Here is an 11891-nt window from a genome sequence, read left to right on the forward strand (position 1 = left end):
GCTCTATACTCTTTGCATCTGGAGCATGGTCCTCCTGACTTTGAGTTAGTACTGGGTACCGATGGTGTCCCTGTCCTTGAGTGTCGTGTGTGTTCCAAGGTTGGTCCTCCTGACTTTGAGGTTGTGGTTGTACTGGGTATCGCTGCCGTCCCTTCGATGACTTGGGGCTGATTCTCTGACCTTTCACCTCTGGGTCGTCTTGGTCAAAGGAACTGCTACTCTTCCCTCTGTTCAGGTCATCCTGAGACACATAGGGGGTCTCAGCCCCAGCTCCAGAGCAGTTGACAGAGGCTATCTTCGATGCCTGGTTCATGCGAGGTTGACTCGGAGGCAGGTAATGTGGACGATGGGTTTCCACTTGAGATTGGTTCCTCTCTGCATCTGGTGTGGGATGGGCGGGTTGTTGTTGTTGTCGTCGGCACCCCCTGGCGGACATGGGCCTACCTACAGGGGAGGCCATGACGCCTAAGTTCCTGAGTGGAGCAAAGCTGTCTCTCTGCTGGTCCCTCTGGTGATGCCTAGATGGCACCACAGCACCAGTAGCAGCTGTGATAGTAAAGGTATTCAAGTTTGCACAATACATGCATTGTGGAGTCTGAGAGCGGTGCTGGCGCATTGACACTGACACTACCTCTGCATGTTGTTGGGTAACCACATTTACAGACGGGTCTGGGTCAGGTGGAGGATACCGTTGCCTGGCCTTGGCTGATTTGGGCCTCCTGGTCAGAGCCCTGCTGACTGCGTCCTCCAAGCTATCTCTGGGACCACGCTTCATGAGCTACAGATAGAGAAAGTACTTAAGAGAGGAGACACGTGGTCAGGTTCTTCACATGCTGCTCAAATAAAGCACTGATAAGATATCCATCACGAGCATCTAACGCCACTATTATTCTCACTCCATAGAGGTGTGGCTCAAAGCCTTAATGCAAACCTCTCTGTATGCATATGATATAAAACTGATAATTTTTATTTCAGACTTCATGTGTCTGTGAATTAACCTATGCCTGTTAGTTCTTATGGGAATGAGCTGAATACCCCGTCTGACTTTAAATCTTGTAAGGGGCTTGGGCTAATGCACCTACATTTGCAAAGTATGATTTAAAAAATGGACACAATTGACATATTGGTACAGGACTCGTGTCCAGACATACTGGTCTTCTCAGAAACATGGTTAAATGATTCTGTACATGACAAAGAGATTGAAGTTAATGATTATAATGTATTTAGATGTGACAGATTACAGAAAGGGGGAGGAGTGGCCATATACTTTATGTAAAATATAATTTCATTGCGTCCAATCTTTAAATATTTCTGTTCGCAAGAAAGTTAAGCTCCTGGTTGTAGATATGTCCATAAACCAGAATACACATTTATTTGTTGCTGGGATTTACCGATGCCATGGCGGATGCTATTGGTGCTATATCAAAGTGTTTAACCCCTTTTTTTGTCCTTGGTGTTGGTCATATTAGGGGATTTTGATCTGGATTGGATATCCCCGACCTCAGCTCAATGTAAGAGTATATGCAATGACTTTAATCTGGCTCAATTGATCTCAAAACCCACACGGCTAAATGTGAAAAACCCTGTTAACTCCTCATTGATCAATTTCATTCTTACTAATAACCCCCATAAATATTTGTCTGGTGTAGTATTTGCATATGATCTCAGTTGTCATTGTCCCATTTTATGTATTAGAGATTTGAAACACCAAAATACTAATCCTTGTTTAATTAAGAAGAGACATTTTAAGAAGTTCTCCTCAAGGGTTTCTACGTGACATGTTCTACTCTGATTTAACCACTATCTCCTGTATTCCTGACCCTGAGTTGGCTCTAGAACATTTCTCCTCCATATTTATTCCTCTGGCAGATAAACACACCTCTTTTAAACAATTCAGAGTCAAAGATAAATCTAGCGCTTGGTTTTCTTCAGCGCTATCTGAGCTCATTCAGATGAGAAATCAGGCCTGGGCCAGAGCAAGGAAAAACAGACTCTGTAGAGGACTGGCAATCTTTCAGTCAAATGAAAAACAGATGTACTATCTCAATTAAGAAAGCTAAATCATTTAGGAAAACAGTCAATGCACTGAAGTGTACAAATTCCTCTTCTTCCCTGCCGAAGCAAGTTCTGTCTGATTCTGGCATCAAAACTGAGAAGAATGGAATAAATGATGCTCTTAATCATAATTTTATCTCAGCAGGCTTTTTATTTGAGAGAAACAGTGATTTAATTGACCCTGGTCAGTCAATCGACTGCTCTTCCCTCTGCCAACCTCTAGCTGACTCTATGGTTAACCCGTTAACTTCTGCTGAATCTGTTTTCATTTCAATAATTTCTTGTCTGTGATGTGCTAGACTCCTTGCTTAAGATTGATGTAACATTTTAAAACATCCACTGGGGCTGATATGCTTTATCTATTTTTGCTGCACTCTCTGTCCCACTGATTGCTGAATCATTTACACCTATTTTTAGCCTGCCGATTATATCTGGTACTATCCCCAAGGTTTGGAAAGTGGCCCATGTACTCCCCCTTCACAAAGGTGGTGACCCTTGTGACCTAAATAATTATCGCCCTATTTCTAAACTTTCTTGCCTAGCTAAAATATTTGAATCCTCGATTCAGATAAAAAAATCCAATAAACGATCAGCTAAGATCAGATTCTTATCTTTGAAATCTATTCTAAATGTACATCAGTCAGGTTTTAGACCAGGTAATAGCACCATCTCTGCTGATAAAAAGCAACGTGCTGCCCTCTTCACTGACCTGTCAAAGACTTTCAATACTGTTGATCACTCACTTCTAATTCAGAGGATTTCCTCAATTGGCCTAGACCAGGCTGCATGTAACTGGTTGAAACATGACTTGACATATCTACTGATGGTGTTCAATCAGGTTTCCTGGATATTACGGCAGGTCTCCTGCATTGGGCGATTCTGGGTCCTGTTTACATTAACAACATCGACTCGTCTGTAAACAACTGTAACCTGCACGCCGATGATACTGTTTTGTATGCTATTGCCCTCATGGTTGACAGGCTCTATCTGAACTACAGTCTGCCTTTATCTTATTACAGAAAAACGTTATTGACCTGAAATTAGTACTGAATGCAGATAAAACGGAGTTTTCTAGAGCGTATAAAAATAACTGATTTAAGCATATGTACTTTGGATGGTGTCCATATTGAACATGTCCCGCTTACAAATCTCTGGGCATCTGGACAGATGAAAAGCTGTCTCTTAAAAAGCATATTGATAAGTTAGTGACAATGGGCTTCTTCTATAGGAATTGGTCCTGCCTCTCGCTAAATAGTAGATAGCAGATTATTCAGTCGACGTTCCAAGGCTATGGTGACGTCATTTCCTGTACATGAACACAGCTGCCACTGCATTAAAGCCATTAGATGCAGTTGATCATGACACACTGTGGTTGATTATTTAACCTTTATACAACTAGGCAAGTAAGTTAAGCACACATTCTTATTTACAGTGGCGGCCTATTCTGGCAAAACCTGGACGACGCTGGGCTCATTGTGCACCGCCCTATGGGACTCCCAATCCCGGCCGGTTGTGATACAGCCTGGAATCAAGCCAGGGTCTGCAGTGACACCTCTAGCACTAAGATGCAGTGGCCCAGACTGCTGCGCCACGCAGGATATATTTTACATTTGAGATTCTTCAAAGTAGCCACTTTATGGGGGACAATGTCAGTACTCATCACTGTATTCTCCTGCAGAAAGTTGGTCGTCCCTCTGATGTCACGTAGCTTGATAAAATGCTATGTTTTCATTTATAAAGCCCTTTTTACAAAAGGTCCCACTGTACCTAACACATTTAGGGACAAGAGTGTGCAAAGCTGTCATTAAGGCAACACGTGGCTACTTTAAAGAATCTCAAATATAAAATATGCACTTTTTTGGTTAATACATGATTCCATGTGTTATTTCATAGTTTTGATGTCCTCACTATTTAGCATAGAATAACAGAAGTTAAATAGCCCTGCATTCTAATTTGTTTGGCAGTCACATATCATTAGCCTACTGTATAAGCCAACTGTTTCCCACTAACGTAGGCTACCTCAGAACAAGAATCAGGTGTGCTAGATTAGGGTTGAAGCGAACAACCTACAGGACAGTAGCTCTCCAGGATCAGGGTTGGAGAGCCCTGATTTAGAACATGCAAAAGAAACAGGAATGTAATGAACGCGTAATGCATTAGAAACACACCAAACAAGGAATGGCTCCCCTCTCTACAAGCTGGAGGGTCACCCACCTGACAAAGCAAAGGAACATAACAGGGCAGGTGACAGGGTCCCCAAACTCAGATCTACAAAGCGCATCAATAGAAACACACTCAGAACAGCGTAGTCTTCACACAGGTCATGTTAGATGTAATCCCAACAGTTTCAACTCAGAACTGGCAGTCAAAAGAGACTGTTGACGCTACATTACTGTACTAGAACTGTCAGTCAAAAGAGACTGTTGACGCTACATTACTGTACTAGAACTGTCAGTCAAAAGAGACTGTTGATGCTACATTACTGTACTAGAACTGTCAGTCAAAAGAGACTGTTGACACTACATTACTGTACTAGAACTGTCAGTCAAAAGAGACTGTTGACGCTACATTTCTGTACTAGAACTCTCAGTCAGAAGATACTGTTGACGCTACATTACTGTACTAGAACTGTCAGTCAAAAGAGACTGTTGATGCTACATTACTGTACTAGAACTGTCAGTCAAAAGAGACTGTTGATGCTACATTACTGTACTAGAACTGTCAGTCAAAAGAGACTGTTGACGCTACATTACTGTACTAGAACTGTCAGTCAAAAGAGACTGTTGATGCTACATTACTGTACTAGAACTGTCAGTCAAAAGAGACTGTTGATGCTACATTACTGTACTAGAACTGTCAGTCAAAAGAGACTGTAAATGCTACATTACTGTACTAGAACTGTCAGTCAAAAGAGACTGTTGACACTACATTACTGTACTAGAACTGTCAGTCAAAAGAGACTGTTGACACTACATTACTGTACTAGGTTTTCTTTTGTAAGAGCAAATGCAGACCAGCCACTCACATTGGCAGTTGGGGCTGCCCCCATCTACACCGTCTGGTGGTATGTACCACTTGGTTGCTGGTCATTCCCTGAAATGGGTGCCCTTTGCGTCCCTTTGATATTTTAAAGGGGCACTGCAGTCAAAAACGCAAACTCCTGTATGTCATGATATTTTCACACTATGAGGTTGAAAGAACACTCTGAAATGGTGAAAATTATGATAATGCCCTTTTAGTGTAAGAGCTTTTTGAAAACAACTCCTGGTATTTCAGTCTGTTCGGGTCGATGGAGTTTTTGGCCCGCAGCATGACATTACAGTATTCAATGACGAGCAAAAGGAGGCTCAGGGAAATAAATTATAAAAAATATATTTTGAGTTATTTTCATGAAATAAACACACACAGTGATTCATTAGGCATAGAGTTTTTAGGTGCAAACATTTGTCTAGTACAAATGAAGTAAATATGGGCCAAAGAGAAGTGATTCTTTGGGTCGTTTCATGAAACGACCACCTTCTGCCTCCCATGGACAATTTAATAAATCTGACTTTTAATAGGAATAAAGACTTGCCAAAGTGCCAATATTCTGCCTTTTGACATGTCTCTCTGTACCTCTATGACTTCTAGGAAGATTTGAACCCACTTAACCCCAACATGTCTCTCTGTACCTCTATGACTTCTAGGAAGATTTGAACCCACTTAACCCCAACATGTCTCTCTCTCCATCTATGACTTCTAGGATGATTTGAACCCAATTTACCCCAACATGTCTCTCTCTACATCTATGACTTCTAGGAAGATTTGAACCCACTTAACCCCAACATGTCTCTCTGTACCTCTATGACTTCTAGGAAGATTTGAACCCACTTAACCCCAACATGTCTCTCTCTACCTCTATGACTTCTAGGAAGATTTGAACCCACTTAACCCCAACATGTCTCTCTCTACCTCTATGACTTCTAGGAAGATTTGAACCCACTTAACCCCAACATGTCTCTCTCTACCTCTATGACTTCTAGGAAGATTTGAACCCACTTAACCCCAACATGTCTCTCTCTACCTCTATGACTTCTAGGAAGATTTGAACCCACTTAACCCCAACATGTCTCTCTCTACCTCTATGACTTCTAGGAAGATTTGAACCCACTTAACCCCAACATGTCTCTCTCTACCTCTATGACTTCTAGGAAGATTTGAACCCACTTAACCCCAACATGTCTCTCTCTACATCTATGACTTCTAGGAAGATTTGAACCCACTTAACCCCAACATGTCTCTCTCTACCTCTATGACTTCTAGGAAGATTTGAACCCACTTAACCCCAACGTCTCCACGTTTTGCCCGTCCTAGTCATTTTGTCCCTCATTGTCAACCCTGTTATGTGAACTGAACTCTTGTGGTGAAACAATTTATTTTTTAATAATAATAATGGCAATTTTCCAGTGTTTTGTGGTAGAAAACTGAGCGGGTCGAGCATAACACATCCACCCTGTTACTCATAGATAGACAATACCTTTTCTTTGCATCCAGTTAACCCTCCCTGTTGCACATTCCCCTGTCACAAGGGGATGTGTGTCTGATTTAAGATGAAGTCGTCAACCATGTTACTTTATTTGGCACTTACTATAGTATCTTTCTTCTTTTTTTTTACCTCGAGACGGAAAAGTCTTCTTTTATTAAGTTGAAAATGTGCTCTTTATGACAAAATAAGGGCAAATAAAACATTGTCAGTCAGACCAATACACGCAGTCAGTCAGGAAAGCTAAGGCCAGCTTCTTCAGGCAGAAATTTGCATCTTGTAGCTCCAACTCCAAAAAGTTCTGGGACACTGTGAAGTCCATGGAGAACAAGAGCACCTCCTCCCAGCTGCCCACTGCACTGAGGCTAGGTAACACGGTCACCACCGATAAATCCATGATTATCGAAAACTTCAACAAGCATTTCTCAACGGCTGGCCATGCCTTCCGCCTGGCTACTCCAACCTCGGCCAACAGCTCCGCCCCCTCCTCCCCCCGCAGCTACTCGCCCAAGCCTCTCCAGGTTCTCCTTTACCCAAATCCAGATAGCAGATGTTCTGAAAGAGCTGCAAAACCTGGACCCGTACAAATCAGCTGGGCTTGACAATCTGGACCCTCTATTTCTGAAACTATCCGCCGCCATTGTCGCAACCCCTATTACCAGCCTGTTCAACCTGTCTTTCATATCGTCTGAGATCCCCAAGGATTGGAAAGCTGCCGCAGTCATCCCCCTCTTCAAAGGGGGAGACACCCTGGACCCAAACTGTTACAGACCTATATCCATCCTGCCCTGCCTATCTAAGGTCTTCGAAAGCCAAGTCAACAAACAGGTCACTGACCATCTCGAATCCCACCGTACCTTCTCCGCTGTGCAATCTGGTTTCCGAGCCGGTCACGGATGCACCTCAGCCACGCTCAAGGTACTAAACGATATCATAACCGCCATCGATAAAAGACAGTACTGTGCAGCCGTCTTCATAGACCTTGCCAAGGGTTTCAACTCTGTCAATCACCATATTCTTATCGGCAGACTCAGTAGCCTCGGTTTTTCTGATGACTGCCTTGCCTGGTTCACCAACTACTTTGCAGACAGAGTTCAGTGTGTCAAATCGGAGGGCATGCTGTCCGGTCCTCTGGCAGTCTCTATGGGGGTGCCACAGGGTTAAATTCTCGGGCCTACTCTTTTCTCTGTATATATCAATGATGTTGCTCTTGCTGCGGGCGATTCCCTGATCCACCTCTACGCAGACGACACCATTCTATATACTTCCGGCCCGTCCTTGGACACTGTGCTATCTAACCTCCAAACGAGCTTCAATGCCATACAACACTCCTTCCGTGGCCTCCAACTGCTCTTAAACGCTAGTAAAACCAAATGCATGCTTTTCAACCGTTCGCTGCCTGCACCCGCACGCCTGACTAGCATCACCACCCTGGATGGTTCCGACCTTGAATATGTGGACATCTATAAGTACCTTGGTGTCTGGCTAGACTGTAAACTCTCCTTCCAGACTCATATCAAACATCTCCAATCGAAAATCAAATCTAGAGTTGGCTTTCTATTCCGCAACAAAGCCTCCTTCACTCACGCTGCCAAACTTACCCTAGTAAAACTGACCATCCTACCGATCCTCGACTTCGACGATGTCATCTACAAAATTGCTTCCAACACTCTACTCAGCAAACTGGATGCAGTTTATCACAGTGCCATCCGTTTTGTCACTAAAGCACCTTATACCACCCACCACTGCGACCTGTATGCTCTAGTCGGCTGGCCCTCGCTACATATTCGGCGCCAGACCCACTGGCTCCAGGTCATCTACAAGTCCATGCTAGGTAAAGCTCCGCCTTATCTCAGTTCACTGGTCACGATGGCAACACCCACCCGTAACACGCGCTCCAGCAGGTGTATCTCACAGATCATCCCTAAAGCCAAAACATCATTTGGCCGCCTTTCGTTCCAGTTCTCTGCTGCCTGTGACTGGAACGAATTGCAAAAATCGCTGAAGTTGGAGACTTTTATCTCCCTCACCAACTTCAAACATCTGCTATCTGAGCAGCTAACCGATCGCTGCAGCTGTACATAGTCTATCGGTAAATAGCCCACCCATTTTTACCTACCTCATCCCCATACCGTTTTTATTTATTTTATTTTCTGCTCTTTTGCACACCAATATCTCTACCTGTACATGACCATCTGATCATTTATCACTCCAGTGTTAATCTGCAAAATTGTAATTATTCGCCTACCTCCTCATGCCTTTTGCACACAATGTATATAGACTCTCCTTGTTTCTACTGTATTATTGACTTGTTAATTGTTTACTCCATGTGTAACTCTGTGTTGTCTGTTCACACTGCTATGCTTTATCTTGGCCAGGTTGCAGTTGCAAATGAGAACTTGTTCTCAACTAGCCTACCTGGTTAAATAAAGGTGAAATAAAAAAAAATAAAAAAATTAAAATAAAATAAAAATAAAAAAAGGCAAGAAAGTGTGATTTCAAGGCCATCTTGGGGGGCCTGTAAGAGCTTTAGATGTCAGCATCCAGCCGGAAGGCGCTGTCCATGGTGCCCATTCTCTGGTACTTCCCTACACACTTCTCAAATAAGTTAATCTTGCCCTCCAGTGAGATGTTCTCCATCAAGACCAAAAATGTCAAAGTTGGTCAACAAAGAAATTGACAAAACGTCTGTTTAGAGTATCAAATAGGCTGGCTTTAGGATTATGCGGAGTATCGCTTGGAGAGAAGCTGCCAGCCTGTGCCTTTCTCGCACTTTAAAGAAAGCAGAGACAGAGCCAGGCAGCTTGCTTTGCCGGTCCGCGGTTTAGGCGGTGCGCCAATTGCTTTGTGCCTCCAATAGGCTAGGGGAAGACAAGCTTTAGTAAATTGAAAAGTAAATGGAAATTAGCTATAGCCTATAACTACTTGTGTCTATACAGAAATAATTAATTCAACATACGTCACAAGAGAGCATGATTTGGCCATTGATAGGTGGGAATTGTCTGTTAATTGAATGATTAGAATATTTCGCCCTGAAATATATAATTTTATGGAATAGATTAGAATGTATAAAATCATAAACAATAAATGTGTAGTCCTAGTCAGAATTAGGGTAAAACAATATGTCTTTATGGTATTTTAAACACAGACTAGACTGTCTGAGCTCGGTGCCGACCTGACTAGAGATTTGGGAGAGAACGGGGAGTACGTCTCGAGGACAAGGTCACTATCTCTGTCGGCTGGGTAGTGAGACAGACAGTGTAGCAGGACAAGGTCACTATCTCTGTCGGCTGGGTAGTGAGACAGACAGTGTGTGTAGCAGGACAACGTCACTATCTCTGTCGGCTGGGAAGTGAGACAGACAGTGTGTGTAGCAGGACAAGGTCACTATCTCTGACGGCTGGGAAGTGAGACAGACAGTGTAGCAGGACAAGGTCACTATCTCTGTCGGCTGGGTAGTGAGACAGACAGGACAAGGTCACTATCTCTGTCGGCTGGGTAGTGAGACAGACAGGACAAGGTCACTATCTCTGTCGGCTGGGTAGTGAGACAGACAGGACAAGGTCACTATCTCTGTCGGCTGGGTAGTGAGACAGACAGGACAAGGTCACTATCTCTGTCGGCTGGGTAGTGAGACAGACAGTGTAGCAGGACAAGGTCACCATCTCTGTCGGCTGGGTAGTGAGACAGACAGTGTGTGTAGCAGGACACGGTCACTATCTCTGTCGGCTGGGTAGTGAGACAGACAGTGTAGCAGGACAAGGTCACTCTCTCTGTCGGCTGGGTAGTGAGACAGACAGTGTAGCAGGACAAGGTCACTATCTCTGTCGGCTGGGTAGTGAGACAGACAGTGTAGCAGGACAAGGTCACTATCTCTGTCGGCTGAGTAGTGAGACAGACAGTGTGTGTAGCAGGACAGGGTCACTATCTCTGTCGGCTGGGTAGTGAGACAGACAGGACAAGGTCACTATCTCTGTCGGCTGGGTAGTGAGACAGACAGTGTAGCAGGACAAGGTCACTATCTCTGTCGGCTGGGTAGTGAGACAGACAGTGTAGCAGGACAAGGTCACTATCTCTGTCGGCTGGGTAGTGAGACAGACAGTGTGTGTAGCAGGACAGGGTCACTATCTCTGTCGGCTGGGTAGTGAGACAGACAGGACAAGGTCACTATGTCTGTCGGCTGGGTAGTGAGACAGACAGGACAAGGTCACTATCTCTGTCGGCTGGGTAGTGAGACAGACAGTGTGTGTAGCAGGACAGGGTCACTATCTCTGTCGGCTGGGTAGTGAGACAGACAGTGTGTGTAGCAGGACAGGGTCACTATCTCTGTCGGCTGGGTAGTGAGACAGACAGGACAAGGTCACTATCTCTGTCGGCTGGGAAGTGAGACAGACAGGACAAAGTCACTATCTCTGTCGGCTGGGTAGTGAGACAGACAGTGTAGCAGGACAAGGTCACTATCTCTGTCGGCTGGGTAGTGAGACAGACAGTGTGTGCGTAGCAGGACATGTGTATGCGTCTGTTTGTTTTCATGTGTGTGTGGGTATGTGTGTATGTGCGTCTGTTTGTGTGTGTGCGTATGGCTGTGTGTATGTGGTTGTGAGAAGTCAGTATAAAATGAATTGATTTGTATTCTTGACTTCAGAACGTCCCGTGAATGAACCTTTTTGACCATGTAGCTGGGCCTCCGTCTGTTTCAATCGACCAGGATCTTAAAAATGATGGTTTGCAGACTGAGAGTAATATAATTAAATTGGGTGATGTACCTAGAGAACATAATTATCTTATCAGCCATAGCTTCTTTTTAAAATGAGCTATGGATTGTTTTCAGCACACAATTTGGGCAGTGCATGGCTAATAGCCTACCATGGCTAATAGCCTACCATGGCTAATAGCCTACCAAATAGCTGATTGTTCTGTCGCAGCAGTCAGTGAAAAGCAGTTAAATCTCTATTAAAACATTTTTAAAAGTTAGTATCTCAAAAAATATATATTTATTTTTAGAAAAACATAGTTTAGAAAGCAAATGGCTATTGCTGAAAAGAGAAGACAAAGAAAATACTCAAATCTGTCTTAAGTTGTCAAAATTCTCATCCCCCAATTGAGCAACCAGTAGCCTATTTCACTGGCCATATCGTGGATGAGTGTGCTCATATTCACTCTTTATCATTGGATCAGTACCACTTTAAAGTGTTTCTGGGGACAATCACTTCCTCCTCCAGGCTAGATGGATGTCATACTGTACACAACTCCCCTTTTCGCAGGCCTAAATTAGATGGTTGCGGACAAGGTCATTTTTACTGATCTGTTTGTC

This window comes from Oncorhynchus mykiss, chromosome 28 (genome assembly GCF_013265735.2).
Source record: "Oncorhynchus mykiss isolate Arlee chromosome 28, USDA_OmykA_1.1, whole genome shotgun sequence".
NCBI classification, from domain to species: Eukaryota; Metazoa; Chordata; class Actinopteri; order Salmoniformes; family Salmonidae; genus Oncorhynchus; species Oncorhynchus mykiss.